Source organism: Trachypithecus francoisi, unplaced genomic scaffold (assembly GCF_009764315.1).
Source record: "Trachypithecus francoisi isolate TF-2019V2 unplaced genomic scaffold, Tfra_2.0 Lachesis_group10, whole genome shotgun sequence".
Lineage (NCBI taxonomy): Eukaryota > Metazoa > Chordata > Mammalia > Primates > Cercopithecidae > Trachypithecus > Trachypithecus francoisi.
Window position 1 is genome coordinate 96,035,837 of NW_022681455.1, and position 11,641 is coordinate 96,047,477.

At 43.0% G+C, this 11,641-nt stretch overlaps 1 long non-coding RNA gene across 3 annotated transcripts; it reads left to right on the top strand.

The window, feature by feature from the left end:
- Nucleotides 1-4,444: 4,444 nt before the first annotated feature.
- LOC117087800 lies at nucleotides 4,445-10,925 on the top strand. Of its 3 annotated transcripts, none has more exons than XR_004438916.1 (3): nucleotides 4,445-9,378; nucleotides 10,021-10,346; nucleotides 10,625-10,925. It is a non-coding gene; the product is annotated as an uncharacterized LOC117087800 (long non-coding RNA). The 3 variants fall into 3 exon arrangements; XR_004438917.1 differs by having other exon boundaries at nucleotides 4,445-6,379; nucleotides 6,508-9,378; nucleotides 10,021-10,925; XR_004438915.1 differs by having other exon boundaries at nucleotides 10,021-10,925.
- The last annotated feature ends 716 nt before the right edge of the window (nucleotides 10,926-11,641 follow it).

Sequence of the window (11,641 nt, forward strand, 5' to 3'; positions counted from 1 at the left end):
AAGGTTTTGTTTGTTTCATTTTAGTTTTTTAATGGTTTTCAAAGTAGCATCATAAAGAAGCTACCTTTTTGGATCCTAGCAATGTCTGGAAGAAGCAGTAGCTCTCTTTGACAAATGAAGGAGGTGAGGCCCTGTGAGGCAGAACAACTGCTTGGAGCCAACTCTGAATATAGAGAGAGGTCCCCCAGCTCTGAGGACACAGTTGTCTTAGTATTCCAAGATCCCTAACTTGTCGGCTAGCTCTGATTCCTACACACCACCACCGAGCCACTTCAATCTCTCTCAGCCTCAGTTTGCACATCTCTAAAAGGAAATAATGATCATTGCTTTGTCTACCACACAGGGCCTGAGAGAGATCAGATGAAATTAGATGGGAGAGGGCTCTTGGACACTGGTGAAGCCACACATGAGTAAAATGACCTTGAAGGGAGCCCCACGTGCTCACAAGGTGGCCCTTGAGCCACATCAAAGGCTTGCACTTCCTGAGCCATTGTTTGTGTTTATGGATGAGTTCCTGTAGAGGTCACCCAGCCCCAGTGCCCTGATAGCTCTGACGCATGCGCTCCAGGATGAGGCCAGCATCACGAGACAGCGAGGGGAGATGGGAGGGTTGTGGGGGTGGGAGGAAAAGCCTTGTTTACTCCCAGAGAGTTTGCCTGCCAGGCTTGGGGCCAGGATATCTATGCACTTTAGGTCAGGTGTTGCACCCAGAACAGGCTGCAGAGGGCAGCAGCTCAGGAAGAAATCTAGGCACTGACCCTCTAGCCTAACCCTTCCCCATTCCCATTCCACACCTTCACTGTGCTTCAGCTGTTCTTCTTCTAAGTGAGCCTGTAATGCAGAGAAAAGAGCACCAATGTCAAGATACGTAGGTTCTAGTCCCTGTGTTTATCCACAGACTTACTGTCATATCCCTTACCTTCCCTGGGACTCAGTTTCCTCATCTGTAAAATGGGGGATACTATTTCATCTATATACTGTCACTGAAATTTTGTGAGGGTCAGTTCAGACCAGACTCATGTGTGTGTCTCTCTGTGTGTGTATGACTGTGCACGCGTGTGTGCAGGTGAGAGACAAAGAAACAGAGACAGAAAGAAACTGAGAGAATGAGGGTGAGAGAGGCTGGGTGCGGGAGGATTGCTTCAGTCCAGGAGATCAAGACCAGCCTGGGCAACATAGCGAGATGCTGCCTCTATAAATAAAACAAAATAAAATAAAATAGAGTGAAAGAAAACCTTGGGAAGTGTAACACCCTATGCAAATACAAAGTATTTTTCTTTCTTTTCTTTTCTTTCTTTTTTTTTTTTTTTTAAGACAGAGTCTCACTTTGTTACCGAGGCTGGAATGGAGTGATGCATTCTCAGCTCACTGCAACCTCTTCCTCCTAGCTTCAAGCGATTTTCATGCCTCAGCCTCCCAAGTAGCTGGAACTACAGGCGTGCACCACTACACCCAGCTAATTTTTGTATTTCTAGTAGAGACAGTGTTTCACCATGTTGGCCAGACTGGTCTCAAGCTCACGGCCTCAAATGATCTGCCCGCATCAGCCTCTCAAAATTCTGGGATTACAGGCATGAGTCACCATGCCTGGCTGCAAAGTATTTTCTTTAAAGCTGACATTATTATCTGAGCTTTGGAAAATTCAGAGACCCCAATGGATATAATGTGATATTTTTTATTCCAAGGTTCTCTGAGGTCAGTAGAGATCTTGCCTGAGTTGTCCTTCAGATATTCTAGGATACCCGTTTTACAGATGTGTGGAGGGAGACAGAGGTAGGACCAAGGAGATTGGGAGGATGTGTACTCATTTTCCAAACCACTTCCAAACGACGGTCAGGAAGAAATGGAATGAAGGAATGCACTCTGATTGATCCCTGGCATAAATGATGGCTCTCAATTCAGTTTGGATGGGGGCAGTGTGGGGTGGGGGTGGATTGAGTACTATGTTCTAGCCTCTCACCATCCTATTGACAACTCCTGATGAGTATAAATTACCTTCCTCAGAACAGGCAGGCTTTCTTGTCTTGTCAAATGGGATACTTTAGCAAAGTGAGCCAGAACTCCAAACTGGAAAAAATATCAAGCTTATTTTCTAAAGTTTGCATCAAACCATATATTCTTTTCCCCCTTGAGTTACAAAGGAAAGCTAAGTTACAGCTTCTCACTTATCCCCAACATCCGCTAATAGATCCATTCCAATACGAATCAACTTATCATTTTTTCACTATAACTAGTGTACTATAAAAATATCTAAATTCCATCATATTATCTGAACTCACTGGATTTGGTCTGTGGCCAAGGTTGTGCCACATAAGAAAAGACCACACCCACTTAGGACATCACCAGAGTTTCAAGGTCCTTAGTCTGAGCCCAATCAGGAGAAGCAACCAGAAAGCTTCTGGCCCACATCTGGAGCAACTCACAATACTGATACTTCTTTAGGGAAGGAAGAGAAAAGGACAGCTTTCTGGGACCTACGCTAATAATACCTAACCACTTACAACCCAGATAGGACTGGTATGTCTGATGGAGTCAGCACATCCCAACCAGGGTCACATTGTACAGATTAAACAGGATTAGGAAATGCCACACCAACATGCCAGCATCCTGCTTCACCCACTTTGCCCCTTAGTGGGCCTGTGGGTGAGCCAGCATGGGCTGAGAGACCCAGTTAGCTCGGGTCATTCATGGCAGCGTCTCAATTGATTTTGTCATTGAAGTCATCCTTTGGCCATCAGCTTGGAGGCAGCAATGGTTGGCAGTTTCTGAAAAGAGACCTTGGTACCTGTTATGGGTCTAACGTCTTTTATCCCCCTGGCTCCTAAAAGATATGTTGAAGTCTTATCCCCCCAGTACCTTAAAATGTGATCTTATTTGGAAATAGCCAAGAACGCCAAGGATTGCCTTCAAACCCAGAAGCTGGAAGAGGTGACAAAGGCTCCCCTGCAATTTTCAGAGGGAACGTGGTCCTTCTGACACCTTGATTTCAGACTTCTAGTTTCCAGAACTGTGAAATAATACATTTCTGTTGTTTTAAGCCACCAGCTTGAGGTACTTGAGGTAACAGTCTTAGAAAAACAAAACAGCACTTTATGTGAACATATTGTTTCCAAAGATAGAGCTGAACAAGCTTCAGCAACAACCCTTTAGATCCTCAGGCCTCTACTGCAGAAGCGCATGCCCACACACTCTTGGGGCAACTGGGCAGTGTGCACATTAGAAGGATGCTTTCCCATTCGCTCCTGACTATACAGCACAACATCGGGTCAGACCCTAAATGCCAAGTCAGACAGTCAACAAAGTAGCTTGGTGCCGGGACTGTGGTAGCAGCTAGGGGTATATGGTGAATACGATGATGAACAAAGTACTGCTATTGATGAGAGCAGAGAGAAGCCTGAAGAATGAAAAGGTGGGGCAGAAATCAGCACCTTGTTTTTTTAGGGCCTGCTATTTGTCATGTGATGCTATACTAGATGTCTGTCTAGAGTCAGGTTGGAATTCAGTATCTTATTGCTACAGAGTATGTGTTGTTAATGTTAAGATCTCTGTTTTAATGTTAATGCTGGTCCGTTGTGCCTGAATTCCAAAGGGAGGAGGGTATAACTGTTATAGTAGATAGTCAGACATAAACAGGATAGGAAAAAGCCATCCCCATCCCCACAAAGGAATGTCAGGTGACCATCAGGTAATGGTCAGGTGGTTCTTAAACTGACTCTCTAAAATAATATTTGGTCACAGCTGGTGCCAGGGAATGGCCGTCTCCCAGTAGATAGAAAACATCTGAAGCTGGTGATTAGCAACTTCTGATAAGATCTCAAGAGTTGAGCGAGGGGACCCAAGCATGCACACTAAGAGGCAAAATGGCAAAGTTTACCTGGTATATGACCTTATAGGAACCCTCGACTAGTAAGGGCAGAGAGTCCCAAGTGAGCATGCATGCAACTTCAGTAAACTCACTGAGCATGCAGCCCCTCCCAAGCACTGGCAGGCTACTGCACATGCAGACAGCCCACTCCAAGGGAAGAATCAGGGGAGATGCAACCCACAGAAGCATGCCAATGTATAAAGCCCAAGTCCAAGGGTGGACCACGGCCGGGCGCGGTGGCTCAAGCCTGTAATCCCAGCACTTTGGGAGGCTGAGGCGGGTGGATCACGAGGTCAGGAAATAGAGACCATCCTGGCTAACACGGTGAAACCCCGTCTCTACTAAAAAATACAAAAAACTAGCCGGGCGAGGTGGCGGGCGCCTGTAGTCCCAGCTACTCGGGAGGCTGAGGCAGGAGAATGGCATAAACCTGGGAGGTGGAGCTTGCAGTGAGCTGAGATCCGGCCACTGCACTCCAGCCTGGGCGACAGAGCGAGACTCCGTCTCAAAAAATAAAAAATGGACCACATACTTGAATCTCTCAAGTAGCCCTCTTGGCCCTCTTCCAAGTGTACTTTACTTCCTATCAGTCCTGTCTAAAACTTTTTAATACGTTTTCATTTCTGCTCTAAAACTTGCCTTGGTCTCTCACTTTGCTTTATGCCCCTCAGTCAGATTCATTTTTCTGAGGAGGAAAGAATTGAGGTTGCTGCAGACTCCTACAGACTCACCACTGCTAACATACTTTGGTGTTGCATGACTTGGATGTATTTCCTGGTGGTAAGATACCTCTATGCCTCACCTTCTTCAGCTGGAGCATGCACACCAAGAGGCAAAATGTGAAGTTCACCGGTATATGACCTTCCTCTAGGAATACTCAACGGGTAAGGGAAGAACACCTCAAGTGAGATGTGCACAACTTCAGTAACACACACGCATGTGGACAGGCCACCCCAAAGAAAGAATCAGGGAAGAAGAGATGCAACCCCTTCCACCTGGAAGCATGCCCATTCATAAAACCCAAGTCAAAGGTCAAACCACACACTTGAATCTCTCAAGTTGCCCATACATGTCTGGAGGCATTCAACCCTTGTATGCAGTTTCATTCTCCCTAGTCACTCTCCTGCTTACTAACCAACCCCCAGAATGATTCCTCTCAACCCCAGTGGCTCTGCTTCCCCTAGCTGATCTCTCAGCTCACTCTGATGGGTGGCTCGCAAGGGTGGGAATGACCTTGGAATCTGCACCAAGTAGACTGGAGACACTAATGGCCCTCCTGTACAGGAGGCTCATACAAATGGCAGAGCTAAAGCCTAAAACTGTTCAATGTGTGGGGTTTCTCCTTGCTTTTTCAGCTGAAATCAGTTCTTTCCCAAAAACCTGCCTTGCTTATTCTCTTGTTTTCTCTGAATGTATTCCGAAATGGCCTTGCACACCCACCAGACTGTCCACCTCAGGGGCAAGTCTGCCTTTTCTGTTTTCACTTCGCATGCTGCATGACTTCCTTCTCTGCCCTAAAAACACTCTCTGTTATGCTTGCGCTTATGGCTCTTGCTGCATTTGCATGGCAGCAAAGACGTGGGCTCCCTTGCAGATATCCCCTGAGACTTGTACTATTTTTACCCTACCAGCTCAGATGACCTCCAACCCTTCACCTGTCTGCTGGCATATTGCTGGGACAGATACTCATCAGAAGCCCAGCTCTGCCAGCTCCTTATGACTTACTTACCTTATGTTTTTTGTTCCGTTACACATCAGGGCTAAGTTCTCCTGTGGCTTTTGAAGCAGTTTGTCTGACTGAATAGGGCCTCACTCTGGGTCCTTTGAGGACCCCCACCTGGATTTTTTGAGTTAGCATCCACTCCTTTGGGAGGAGGGGTATTCTTCCTTTGCCATTTGTGAGCCCTTATCCCAGGGCCTAAGTCCTCTGGAGGTTCCTTCTTGATGTCAACAGGGTAAATAAATGTCACTCTCTGGAATCCAAGGGCTGCTATTTTTATAAGTATATGAAGGCTTTTCATGAGCATTCCTCTTGCTTCCTCCCACTTCCTCCTGTAGCCTCTATTTCTCTAATCAATTTCATGCCCTTCTCATTATGCATCAAGACCTTCAAGATCATATTCAAAGGGAGGGAAGTCCATCCCTCTTGCAGCAGTTAGCTGAGAAACAGGCTTCTTGTTTACCCAAAAAACATGAGAAATGGGAATCTGAGAAAAGAGATAATCATTTTGTTGCAAGAATGCTCCATGTGAGAGTCACTGTTATGTCATGAAGATAAGGATATAGGCTGGCCTAAGGCTTCAGGTACAAGAGACCTATAGGACAGAGATGAAGTTTGATCCCAGGCTAACAGATTACTATTTGAACAGAGATGGAGACAAGATTAGGGGTATATGGCAATACCAGTTCATTCCAGAACCCCAATGATGAATAGGGGCCTTCCTATTCACTCCAGTATCTCCTCTGTTCTCAGGTGGGTAATCGTGACGAGATGGGACCTAGGTTAAGTACATGGTAAGATCAGTTCATTCTATAACCCTAAGGATGAATGGGGGATGCCCTGTTCAGGATCATAGGAAAGTAAGAGGGAATGTCATCTTTTCCTTTTTCCTTTTTTTCTCTTCTGCTCTCCTTTTTTGCAGATGGATAACCATGTCTCCCTGCCTCAGGACATGCCCCTTGGGTGCATCCTGAAGAACTGGGAAAAGTTTGATCCCCAAAATCTTAAAAAACTAGGTTTCCTTTGTAATACTGTTTGGCCTAAAAATTAAAGGAGAAAATCATAAAAGTCAGTCTTAGAATTTAGTGTCCTTGTGCAGGAAATCCTCAAATTAGCCTCCTCAGTCTTTTATAACCAAGATCAGGACAAGCAGAACAGGGCTAAGAAAAAAGAGAAATGCAGAAACAAGAGGAAGGCTCAACTATTGGCTTCTCTGCAAACCTACCAACCCCCTCCAGGTTGGCCTCAGAATACCCTCCCAGGTAACTGCCATCAGTGCAGAAAGCCAAGCCACTGGAAAGCAAACTTCCCCAGTGGGATAAATGGGAGAAAGACCCACAAGGCTTGCCCCCTCTGCCACAAGCTTGGACATAGGAATCAGCACTGTCCTGAAGGCTGAATGTTCTCCAGGACAGAATCCCAACCCCTGGTGGCCTTGAGCTGAAGGTGCTCTGCACTCCAGCAGGCTTCCAAATCAGACATTGCCATCAACAGGACAAGGGCAACTCTGGAGTCAGCAAGTAATATGATAAATTTCCCTTTTGGGCTCATGCGCTACTTACTCTTTGCTAATCTCCTTCTCTAAGCAACTCTCCTCCAAATCCTATTGGGTAATGGGGGCAAATGTCATACCCTCCCTTCAAAAAAAAGATTCACACCCCCTTTATATTACTTAAGGGACCAATTAACATTCTCCCACCAGTCCCTGGTAAAGTCTATACACACCTCTTTGAGGCAAAAATATACTTTCAAGATGGATACCTACTTAACATTTACCCAACATTTGAATTCATCTTTCCTTCTAATAGTCCTATTTGTCCTGGGAAAGCTACCTAAATCTTTAATCAATAACTTCAGCCTAGACAGTCCTACCTCAAGGGTTTAGAAATAGCCCACACTTGTTCAGACAAACTCTAGCAAAACTAACTGAACAATCTTTTGAGAGGAGGATAACTTCCACAGTATACACACAACCTCCTCATCTGCACCCCCTTCACAGGACTCACACAGCAACATGCAATACAAATCTTGACTTTCTAACAGAAGGAAAATGACTTGTCTAATCCAGAGGTTATAAAGGTAAAGAGATAGTTTTGGTAAGGAAGGTTATAAAGAAAATAGATATTATATTAAAATGATAAGTTCTTGTCCTAAAGTAAAAATGACTGTTTTTTTAAAAAAGAGAGATGTTTAGAATAAGAAAGTCCAAGTATGTCATAGATAGTAATAAAAAGGTTTGTGAAAAGGAATTTATAAAATAAATGTTATACAATTTTAAAGGTTATTAGTTCTTCTAACTGCTTTAAGGTCATAAACTGCTACTATGACTCTTAACTGTACAACTTGCCTGCTTTAAAGTTAGGTAAGACCTAAGAACATACAGAGTTAGCCATGCCCCCTAGCTATGCTGGAAAGAGTCAGAGTTTATCTGCACTTTATCTGGTGTCCTTGGCTCCAAACCTAGTACATAATTAGAATTATTTACTTACCAGGTTTTCACCAAAAGTTAAATTGGTTAAGAGTTAACAGTGTAACATGTACTTGAGGCTACTGGAAAAACAGTTTTACATGCAAGGCATGTAAGGAAAGTAGAATGTGCTTTTGGCAAAAGATAATAAAAAGGCATGGGAATATAAATTTTTTGGCCTAGTTTAGAGGGTTAAAGGATTGTTTTAAGTTAGATAGGATAAAGCTGAAGATTTGAGGAAGTTGTGAAAGATTTATAAAAGATTAATCTTCTAAAAGAAATTATGTGTGTGAACATACTAGCTAAAATTAAAGGAGCATTATGTAGCCTATCCATAAATTGAACATTGAAATAAAAGCACAACTTGATTTTTCTTAAAGCATTATTCTGCTCTTTAACATAAAATTGTAAGAGGCTTATGAGAATCTTACCTTATGGTCAAACTGGTTAAGATTGGATAGATTTGTCTATAAGATTTTATTAAGAACTGGGTTTGACATCAATATTACATGAATGCAAAGGTAAAATTTGGCTTTCTTAGGATTGTATTGGTATAAATGTGTTATTGGTATACATTCCAAAATTATGAAAAACTCCTATAATTCTGATATGACTTAGTATACATTACCAATAATAATTATAATTGTCAATGTTAAATTATTGTGTGATACCGAGGTAACAAATTTCCTTGTCAATTGTATCTTTGACTATGGCTACCCTAAGACTTTTTGTCATCCATGAACAATTGTGATGTTTTCATCCTCTTTAAAAGCTGATTTTCTAATCAGCTATAGGACTTGAACAGGTACTCTTAAATGCAGGTTTCTGATAATTTTGGAGACTGTGACATCAGAATAGGGGAAAAACTTTCAGGACCCTCATGGAGAGCTGAAATGTTTATGAATATCAAGACTAAATAATATAAGACTAAAATAATACTTTTATGAATTTTTGCTTAAAATGTTGGTAATCCTTTGTTTTTCAAAACCAAGAAAACGTTTCTTTTGAGCTATTTACAGCTTTTAACAATAGAGTAAAGTGTACTCCTATAAACAAAATTTGGAGAAATTTCTCCAAAATTTGGAAACTATTTATGAGTATTCTTAACTTATGGCAATATAGTTATTTGCATAAGTGCAAAAAGAATCTGTTTTCTTTTGTAGCAGGACACAGTTGGAGACACTGGTTATTTTACCAAGGCTTTAAGTGGAATGACATGCTTTCCATTAAAGAATCAAATTTGACTTATAGCGCCAATAAAGTCCCTTGGGAAAACTGGCCTCATACCTTGCCTATACACTCCCTGTGCAGAATTCCTGACTCGTGGTAAGTAAAGAATGTCAGTTTTTTACAGACCCAGGAGGCCAAGTTATCTTGGGACCTCAAGAGAAGAGAAATTTACCCAATTTATACAGATATTTGATGGCACAGTCCAATGGCTGGAGTTAAGGATCTAAAAAATCTTATCTAAGATGTCCTATGAAATGAAATTCCATCAAAGCCAATTTTAAAAGGTGGCTATATGGCAGATAATTATTCTTGCTGCCCTTTATGCAAATAATTGGGCCAAATATAACAAGATGAAAGCTTATTTTGCAAACAAATCAGTCTTACCATAATTTGTTTTTAATAAAAATGAGGACTGGAGAGAGAAAAATTATTTTTTAATGACCGTGGTATGCCTGTTATTAGATTCTAACCTCATCAGTTGTTTTTGAGTTTTTGTCTCTAATTTAGACTAACCCTGCTTATTCCTGGAACCAACCAGTGATCTCTGGTTGCAGCTCAGATGAAACAAGAGGGATCAATATTCTAATTCTGGGCACATATTGGAATTGGCTAGCAACCCCACGCACCCAAGTCTTAGCAGGCATGACTATAGTCACCAGCTACCTGGGCATGTCGGCAGCCTCAGGATTTTTTGGAGCTGTCCTCAACCCCTTATTTTATTTTGCCTCTCACCTTCAGGCCATCAAGCTCTAGATGATCCTCAGTGAGGGATGCCATACTCTCAATATTCAAGAGTCATTCTTCTACAGAGAATTCCTAGACTGCCCATCAGAGGAACATGACAAAGGTGAAATCCTGCCCTTGTCTGCCTTGGACCTGGATGGATATCACTTCCACCAACCCACAGAGCCACCCTGCCCTGACACCTAGCAAGAGGCCAAGACCCACAAAACAACCACCACTATCCCTCCATCACCAGGAAGCAATTACAGAAAAGTGATCTTTATCCATTTTCCCCAAAGCATTGGGGTCTTGGACTCTTGAAAAGGGAAATGTTTCAGTAGGTAGGTAGTCAGACATGAGCAGGGCAAGGGAGTCCTCTCCCCACCAGGAATGTCAGGTGATCATCCTGTGATAGTCAGGTGACTGTTAAACTGTTTTTCCAGAATAATAATTGGTTGCAGCTGGAGTCAGGGAAAGGCAGTTTCCCAATAGATAGAAAACACATGAAGCTGCTGATTGGCAGCTTCTGATAAGATCTCAGGAGCTGGACAAGTGGACTTAAGCATGCACACTAACAGGCAAAATTGCAGAGCTAACCTGGTATATGACTTTCCTCTAGGAACACTCAACTCGTGAAGGAAGAACACCTCAAGTGAGCATGCACACAAGTTTATTAAATGCACTGTGCATGTGGTCCCTCCCAAGTGCCGGCAGGCCAGACTGCCCAGCCCAGAGGAAGAATCAGGGGAGAAAAGATGTGACCCCCTGAAAGCATGCCAATGTATAAAACTCCAAGTCAAAGGTCAAACCATGCACTTGAGTCTCTCAAGTTGCCTGTGTGGCCCTCTTATAAGTGTACTTTATTTCCTATTGTTCTTGCTCTAACACCTTTTAATAAACTTTCGCTTCTGCTCTAAAACTTGCCTTGGTCTCTTATTTTGCTTTATGCCCCTCAGTTGAATTCTTTCTTCTGAGGAGGCAAGAATTGAGGTTGCTGCAGACCTGTACAGATTCACCGCTGCTAACATGATAAAACGTGCCTGACCCCTGCCTTCCCATCATGGCCCAAACTAGTTTTTCAGATTTACTTAGGAATCTCCTTGGCCAAGAGCGGGGGCTCCATTTAGTAGTTTGGGAGGCTTAGAATTTTATTTTTGGTTTACACTCCAAACACCAGGTTTGCCTGGTGTTTGTACAGTGATGTACAATGCCTCCACCCTGAGTGGTGTCACTCTGGAATTTATTTCTGGTTCATCTAGGACACCATAAATGTGAACACACATTGAGATTCTACAGTCCTTTGAGGGTAACAATAACCGTGATTTTATCAGATTACATAATCTTCTGTTTCACGTGTGTAAATCTGAGATCACACTGCCTGCAGGAGCTCTGCTTTTTCTTCTTTCCCATGGGAAAGATGTTAAAGCATAAAAAGATGCAAACGCATAAAAACAAACAAACAAAAAAGTATGCTAAGGGAGCTCAGGGAAATGAAGGTTCACACCAGAACACCATGCACTCAGAGAAAGAAGCATCCTGCAGGATGGATACTCCTTTATCAGGCAATGGGGTGGGCAGTGGGGTAAGGTTGCGGGGGTGGGAAAGAGTGCCCTAGGTGGAGAGAATGGTATGTGCA